The sequence below is a fragment of the Lissotriton helveticus genome, chromosome 8, assembly GCF_964261635.1.
Source record: "Lissotriton helveticus chromosome 8, aLisHel1.1, whole genome shotgun sequence".
NCBI classification, from domain to species: domain Eukaryota; kingdom Metazoa; phylum Chordata; class Amphibia; order Caudata; family Salamandridae; genus Lissotriton; species Lissotriton helveticus.
Window position 1 is genome coordinate 1,691,120,853 of NC_136069.1, and position 7,694 is coordinate 1,691,128,546.

At 45.1% G+C, this 7,694-nt stretch overlaps 1 long non-coding RNA gene across 1 annotated transcript; it reads left to right on the forward strand.

Annotated features, from left to right (window-relative positions):
- The first annotated feature begins 1,811 nt into the window (after window positions 1-1,811).
- Window positions 1,812-2,564, forward strand: LOC144772140 (uncharacterized). Its single transcript, XR_013599666.1, has 6 exons — window positions 1,812-1,850; window positions 1,954-1,980; window positions 2,081-2,109; window positions 2,206-2,231; window positions 2,332-2,360; window positions 2,450-2,564. It is a non-coding gene; the product is annotated as an uncharacterized LOC144772140 (long non-coding RNA).
- The last annotated feature ends 5,130 nt before the right edge of the window (window positions 2,565-7,694 follow it).

The following is a 7,694-nucleotide window of genomic DNA, read 5'->3' on the forward strand; positions in this document are numbered from 1 at the left end:
AAGCCAGGAACTGCTCCAGGTATATTTTAGAGAGTATGTCTTCTTTAGTGGCGGTAGAGGACTTCAGCCACCGATCAGCCAGGTCTTTAATCCGATAGGAGAGGGCCCTGGGCGTCTCCTGTGGTCCCTCTTTGACTTGGCGGAGCCGCACCCGATAGGTCTCGTCATCGATGCCTAGTCTCTCGAGGATACAGGTTTTGATATCCGCATAGGGGGTTAGTCCTTGTACGTTAGCCTGTTGGAAGGCCGCCTGTAGCTCGCCAGTCAATAACGGCCCCAGATAATGGCCCCAGCGATCGTGAGGCCAGGCAGCGGCTTGAGCCAGCCGTTCGAAATTTGTAAAAAAGTAATCCGGGTCCTCACCCGGTACATATTTTTGGAGCACCACCGAAGGAAGGGAGGTGGTGGGTCGTTGTTGGCCTAGGACGTCGGTGAGCTTCCCCAAAGCCTGGTCCTGAGCGGTGCCCTGGCCCTTTAGGACATCATGTAACTGGCCTCTGTCTTCTTCGGCCGTTTTCAGGAACACCTCCATCATTTTCCCCAGTTGTTCCTGGGTGTCTGCCAGCTTCTGCACCGCGGCCTCCATGCTTCCGGTTGATCCCACTTCTGACACCACCTGTGAGCGTGGGGTGGGAGCGGACCGGAATAACAAGCGTGGAGGCCGTATGTAGGAGGCTATCTCGTAGCCGCAGTTTATTATTTTACAGTATCTCAATGGTAGGGCACAGGGGTAAAGAGAGTCTCAACGAAACACAGGTTCCCGGTTTCCAGGTGAAGTCTTCCGCGCTGAGCGTCCAGGGGCAGTTGTTGGTCTTGACTGAAGTCGAAGTTGGATGTGGAAGCAGCCGTCGGCTCCGCTCCTGGAAGGTGGTTCCTCGGAGGGGGGGGAAAAGGAGAGATAGAATGACGGCCGTTAGTACTGTCGGTTAAACGGAGGGTAGGAGACCGTTTCCTTCACCGGAGTGTTGGGGCTGAAACGAAGGTGAGGAAAGGGAGGGGAAGGTAGGAGAGGAGAAGAAACAGCCAGGTCAGGGTGGAGGGTGATTCCGTGTCAGGACGTGGGGGAGGGGTTCTTATTTACAGACGTGAAGGTGCCGCTCTCACACGTATATACACAGTGCTCGGTGAAACGTGGAAGGGAGGGACTCTATTATACAAGGGTGATATTTACAGGCTATAATCTACAAACACTCGTACCGTCTACTATTCTACACACACGCAGAACTGGTACTCACTTGGCCCGCCGCAACTCCGTCCTTGAGTTGCGGCCGCTCTCCAGCGTCCTCCTCTGGAATCCACCAGTCCTCCGTCCAGACCTCGTCTCCTGGTTCGGGTTCGTCTCTCTTCTCCGGGGGTTCGTCGCACGCCGTCTCCTGCCACGAGTCTTCCTGCTTGAACGCGGTGTTGTCTGTTCTTCCTGCTTTTCTGTGATCCGCCTCCGGAAAGGGGGAGGAACTTCCGGGGTCGCGGGGATGTTCTTCCTGTGGGTTCTGCGTTGTGATTGGTTCCTGTAGGAAAAAAGAAAGGGGTGGAGTCCTGGTTGTTTTGGTTGTCCGGGCAACAGGGAATGGTGGTGGTGATCGGGCGGGGAGCCGTGGTATCGGCGCTGGCGGCGCCGTGGTCCCATCACAGCGGTGTTTACAAGTATGGAGTTATCGACATAAAATACTAGTTCAAGATGGCGTTCGTAGATTTTTCTAGTGTAGCGTTATAGTCCGTCGTTGGTGTTGGTGACTTAGTAAAGTTCGCGGGAAGATAGATATTAGACGCGGTAACATCCGTAGCGGTTGTGGCACTCTCAAAGAGGAAAGCCGGTTATTAGGAGACGGAGTGAATATTGTGGAGATTAGGTAAGATCGGATCGTGGGAACATTATTATAGTTGTTGGTTTGGTTCAGGGATTCAAAGCTAGTCTTGGTACTTATAGCGGATCTGTTTGTTTACTCCCCACAGTGAATAGAGAACAGTCGGGTATAACAGGTATGTGGGAGCAGAGAAAACGAGATGAAGAGACATGATTTCTAGTTTAGAAGATCGTAGTTTTAACAATGGAAATGCGGCTTGTTATTATGTTTTGCAGAACGTCACGGTGCTGGATTAAAATAACAGGTATGCCCATTAACATTCAGAAATAGTTTGAAACACACGTTGTTGCTTTCTAGCAGTGAGAAGGTCACTGAACATGTTTTTTTGTCTGCTGTTTAGGGAGCTTTGAACACACAAGATTAGTGGTAAGCTAATGTTCAACTTGATCTATTGAATAAATATATGGATTAAGTGAATGGAGATTTCTTGGCATATGGATTTACTAGGAAAAAAATTTTCATACAGGATTTAAGAATAGAGCATAAAGCGAGCAGGTATGATCATATAAACGCAATACACAGAACATCACCCATGGGCAACTAAAAATTTGAAATTACATGGTCATTATGTTTATTTTTTACAGATTCGCCCCTGATGAAGGCACCCTCGCAGTGCCGAAATGCATTGGGCATTTTCTATAAATGGCATAGTACATGGCATTGTAAAGCATAACATGAAATGTAATGTTATTGTTATTGTGAATGTGAATGAAAAATAATTCATTGAAGAGCAATATAATGTGGTAATACACATAAGAGAAAAAGATATATAAGAATCTGAATAAATTGAAGTAACTGAGAGTACATGAAGTTTATTGTTTGTTGAAGAAACGTAAAATAAGTTTAAGTGCTTAGCACCAAGTGGACAGTGCACGGTTCGTTGGGCCAGCATACCCAACATAACAGGCTTTTCATAACAAGGGACTGACAATCCCTAGGAACCGCAGCACCATTTTCAAAAAAACTTAAAAATACGCATAACGGAGTGCTCCCTAACCCAGAATTAAACGCAGAGCAGTTCTTAGGCATGTTATCCAATGGTAGGTGGATAACATGGCTAAGAGCATTTGCTCGGTAATGCATGAATAATGCTGACTTCTCAGCGATATTCATGCATTTCGGGCGATTTTTATCGCTTAGGAGATAAACCTTGATAATAGCAAGGCTCCTAAGCGATAAAAATAGGCGAAGCTCGGCGATATTATTTTGCCCGCTAACTAAGCTTAGCGATAATTATCGCTATAGCTTGGTAATATGCCCCAGAGTGTTTATAGGCTTCAGAGATCTTCCTGTGCCATGTGTTTCCACATGGGCCATTGTCGTTTTCCCTGTGTTAGCCTAATTGTACACGTTGTAGGCTGCATTTCTTGCTTTCACACAGAAAATCCATGTTTCAATGTTCTGTTTTTTTATTTTCCTGGCATTCAGTCTGAACACCATAGGCAGAGTCAAACAACAATGCCCGGTGTTATTCAATCTGCTCAGACACTTGCAGCTAGACATAACAAGAGAATGCAGCTGCTGTTTGTGAGCACCGGCCTTGCCATATAACTGAGAACAGAAGTTCTGAAAAAACACAAACTGAGCGAAGGTTCTGAGGTCAGCTGAAATGCAGAAAATCCATCGATGCATGCTAAGGTATGGGGTCCGCCACTAATTCCAGAGTTCTTTGGTATATGGTCATTTAGCTTCAGTAGGAGGGTGGAGTCTAGGCTAATCTGTCTAATAACACAACAGGACTTAACCCCTTCGGTGCTGATGACGGCTCCCGGCCGTCATGAGTTACGGTGGGCATGTGCATGACCACGCCCGCGATCGGAAAGTCCAGCACAGGCGCGGAATTCCGACCGCAGTCAGGGGGTTAATATGGTATATGGTTTGGTAACTATGATAATGTGTTTCTTTTAGTGCTTTTGTTTTCAAATAGTGGGGCAAATACTGCCTCTCAGAGCACAATCATTTATACAAATATTATAAACTATGTGCCTCTTGTCTATCTTATTGTGGATAAGTACAAGTGAGAGGACGAAAGGATGTGTCCTGTTACCACGCTCCATGAGAGGGTCGAGAGTGTTGTGTTCTGGAGTGCCAAGTCACTTGTCTCTCTGTTAGGTGAGGCACTATAGCTAGTCGGACTCGGGCTCTTAGATACTATAGTGGTATGGTGACTCAGTCCTTACATACTGATGTTCTATGTTCTCAGGCATAGTTTTGCTCTCCAAGCAGAATCCCTGCAACACTTGAAGCTGTGACCTCTGTCACTCCTTTGCTTGTCTTCTAATGATACATTTTTGTCTGTAATCCCTGAGTTGTACAAACGTGCTGAGGACTTGGGTTTCACAGAACAGATTTTCATGAGAGTGTGGGCATCTTCTTTGGTGTACAGCACTTAATTTACAGGGCTGGTTTAGGGGCTTGCATTAGATGAAGAATATCATGAAATGTCTTTTGGTATAAGTATGACTGCATAATAGATCTGGCGTTGCCTAGGAAGTCCATCTCTTTGCTGTGTTTCCCACTACGTTTTTGATGGTTGCACTCTAACCCTACTTGTGTACTTGTCACGCAGTACAGCGCAGCAAGACACCTAGCTGCACTGCGTGACAGGGAAAGGGCAGGAATGAGCCATATTTAAGGCAACACTGTGCAATCCTGCCTTTTCCGCTGCACTGGAGCCATTTTGGCAGCCTACCACCAAAGCAGGCACCCTTGCACCATGGGATTTTTTGTCTGAGTATGAGGATGGTTTGAGGTGATGGCTTGCCTGAGGTGTTAGAAAGAGTTCTTGCTCTTTTCCCCTTTTTAGGTCCTATCACAAACACACATGTGTCCTCCACGTCTGGTGAACCAATGGTCTCAAAATAAAAGATAATGTGCTTGTTCCCTTCCCTAATATCAACCTAGGCATTGAGATGATGATTAAAAACGTACTTTAGTGTATTGCAAAGGAGAGTGTGTTGTTATTATGAGTATACACTTCTCAGTTTAATGTGTTTTATGCTTTTCCTGACTTTGATTGTTTACTCTCATGCTCTTTTTGAATGACATTGAGCTAGCTCCCAAACAGTATTATGAAAGTTGGGAGTTTTTGAATTGCAGACCTATCCCTTCCATTTGCTTCCATTTCCATGTTTTCTGGATTTAGAACAATCCTTAAAACTATGCACAGAATGCCACATTTCTGCTGATTCCTATGCTTACTGCAGTTATACAAAATTTACTCCTGGGAATTTCCCAAATCGCATGAAGTAATGATAGCAAATCTGTGCATTTCCAGATCAACCTTTTTCTTCTTACCACTCTGGCTAAAAAAGTAGGGGGCATATTATCAAGAACAGAGTTAACATTATGGCTGCTTTAGCAGCAAGAAACTGCCACTAAAGCAGCAATAAAGGGCTTGAGAATTCCTATAGAAGCCCATGTTCACATTAGAACATGGGCTTCTACGGGAATTCACAAGGGCATATTATCAAGCCCATTATGGCCGCTTTAGCTGCAGTTTCCCGCCGCTAAAGCAGGGATAATTTTAACGTTGTTTCTTGATAATATGCCCCGGAGTTTCTCCTTTCCATTGGTTGATGACAGAGCAATTTAATGTGTGGTTTCAGCATGGGAAAAGCCTGTGAATATCCAGTGTTCACACTTTGTGTGCTTCATGCATTTTTCATGGCCATGCCCTGAGATGTGCTTTATTTAGATCCCCTTTTGTATAACTATCCAAAAACTTCTCACAGCAAAAATCCGATTTTCTAATTTAAAATTTTGACTTTTGAGTGGGTTGCATGCAGCAATATAAAGAACTTGAATATATTTTCTATATTTTTATTGTAAGCAAAACAACTGTAGTATTTGCATTGTATGCTATCCATTTGTGAAAATATCAACGTTACTATGTACAACATGATGGTAGTATGTATAATATATACTAAAAATGTAAGTACCCACCAAACCCTAATCATTATTCTAACCATAAACCTAACAAAAACCTGGAAATTAACTCCAGTCCTGACTCTAAAAGTAGAGCTAAGCCTAAGTCTGACCCAAGCTCTGTACCTAACCTTTGGGCATATTATCAAGAACAGGAGATAAACTTATCACCGTTTTATCGGCAGAAAACTGTTGATAAAGCGGCGATAATGGGCTTGATAATATGCTCTATGGAATTCCAATCGAAGCCCATGTTAGATGTGAAGACATTATCGCCACTTCATCAGCAGTTTTCTGCCGATAAAGCGGAGATAATTTTATCTTCTGTTCTTGATAATATGCCCCCATGACCCTTAAAGATTCTTTGAACCTAATTCTAACTCTTGCCATGAACCTGAAACTATCCCTAAACCCAACCATAATCTTAAACCAAATTCTAGCTCTGACCCTAAGGAAAAGTGGGTAGTGGTCCTATAAGTAAAGCACATTGCCCCACAACATCTGCTGGCATAGCTACTGAACCAGTTCGGATTAGTCGCCTACGTCCAGGAGGTATGCCTCCTTCACCAGCTCATTTAGGGCATCAGCATTGCATAGCAGATCCAACATCGACTCTTTCTCAGATCCCAGTTCCCTCAAATGGGCACACTATTGGTAAGAGGAGTAGTATCCCATACAGGGTCATCAGTTATCAAACCGTGGAAATATTTCCAACTCACAATTGAACTTGCATCTTCCGTCAGAAGTAACTCCTTACACAGTCGTTCTGGCAAATGCTCCCTTATTACCGTGCAATGCTTACGAACATTGGTCAACAATAAGGAACAAGTTGTTACATCTAGTGAGCTTCTTTTTGTGGAGTTCAAAATGGCACGTAGAGTAGCTTGGGTCGGCAAATCAACTAAGTCCCTACCTGGCGACTGTGTGGTTCTAACCTTTAGGTCCCCAAGTCAAATACAGCGTATTTTGGATAGGGCTGGGAATTGACACATTACGGCTAATGGCATAAACATCCTCCCTCTGGGATTTTATTATTAACCAAATAGAGATTCTTGGTGCAGTTGGGGGTGGGGGCGAGGCACTCAGAGTACAGGGATCCTAGCTTTGCGGTCCCATTAAGCAACCACTATAAAATCCTTGATACATAGACTGACTGAGTAACTCAGGATTTCTGCTTTTAACTAACAATCAGGAATACCTGGGGTATCGAGGTCATAAGCTACTGTTGGACCTGGCCCTTTTTGGCCGGTTCACCCTGAAACTTTTTGCTTTTTCCTAGCCTGTTTCTGTGACCTGGTGTTGGTGATTTTAGGCCTCTGCTCACTTTTTCACTGTGGTACAGTGTAAAGTGCGTGAGCTCTCTGTGTATGTGTGGTGAGTGACCTGCCCTCCCATAGGAATGAATGGGGAATATGTATGCCCATGGTAGTTCCTGATGTGTGGGGAGTGCAGGGTCGAGTTTGGTATGTGCGAACTCGTGAGATTGAATGCTGCGCAATGGTATATGCGGCATGATTGTGTCTGGAGAAGTGCCACTTCTAGAAGTTGGCATATTTGTGTAATTTGTGCCTGGCGTGTGATTGGCTGGTGAGCCTGGCCCAAGAGTGCCTGGGCCTGCTTGTGGATTGACTATCTGGTTTGAGGGTGACAGGGGCTGGAGAGCCCCCAGGAGGTTGTCTGAGTCAGCCCGTGGATGTAAGGCTGCATCTGCTGCCAGGGAAGTGGGAGGAGATAGCACCTAGGAATGAATTGGGCTGTTCCTGCCTGCCACAATGCTGGCTCCACCTCCTGCTGGGCGACTGTCGCCTCTGCCCCTCACACTGAAAGAAGTTCCCTATAACCAGTTCCAGCTGGTTCTCACACTGCCTGCACCCTTTAGACAAAGGATTTTATAGTATAAAA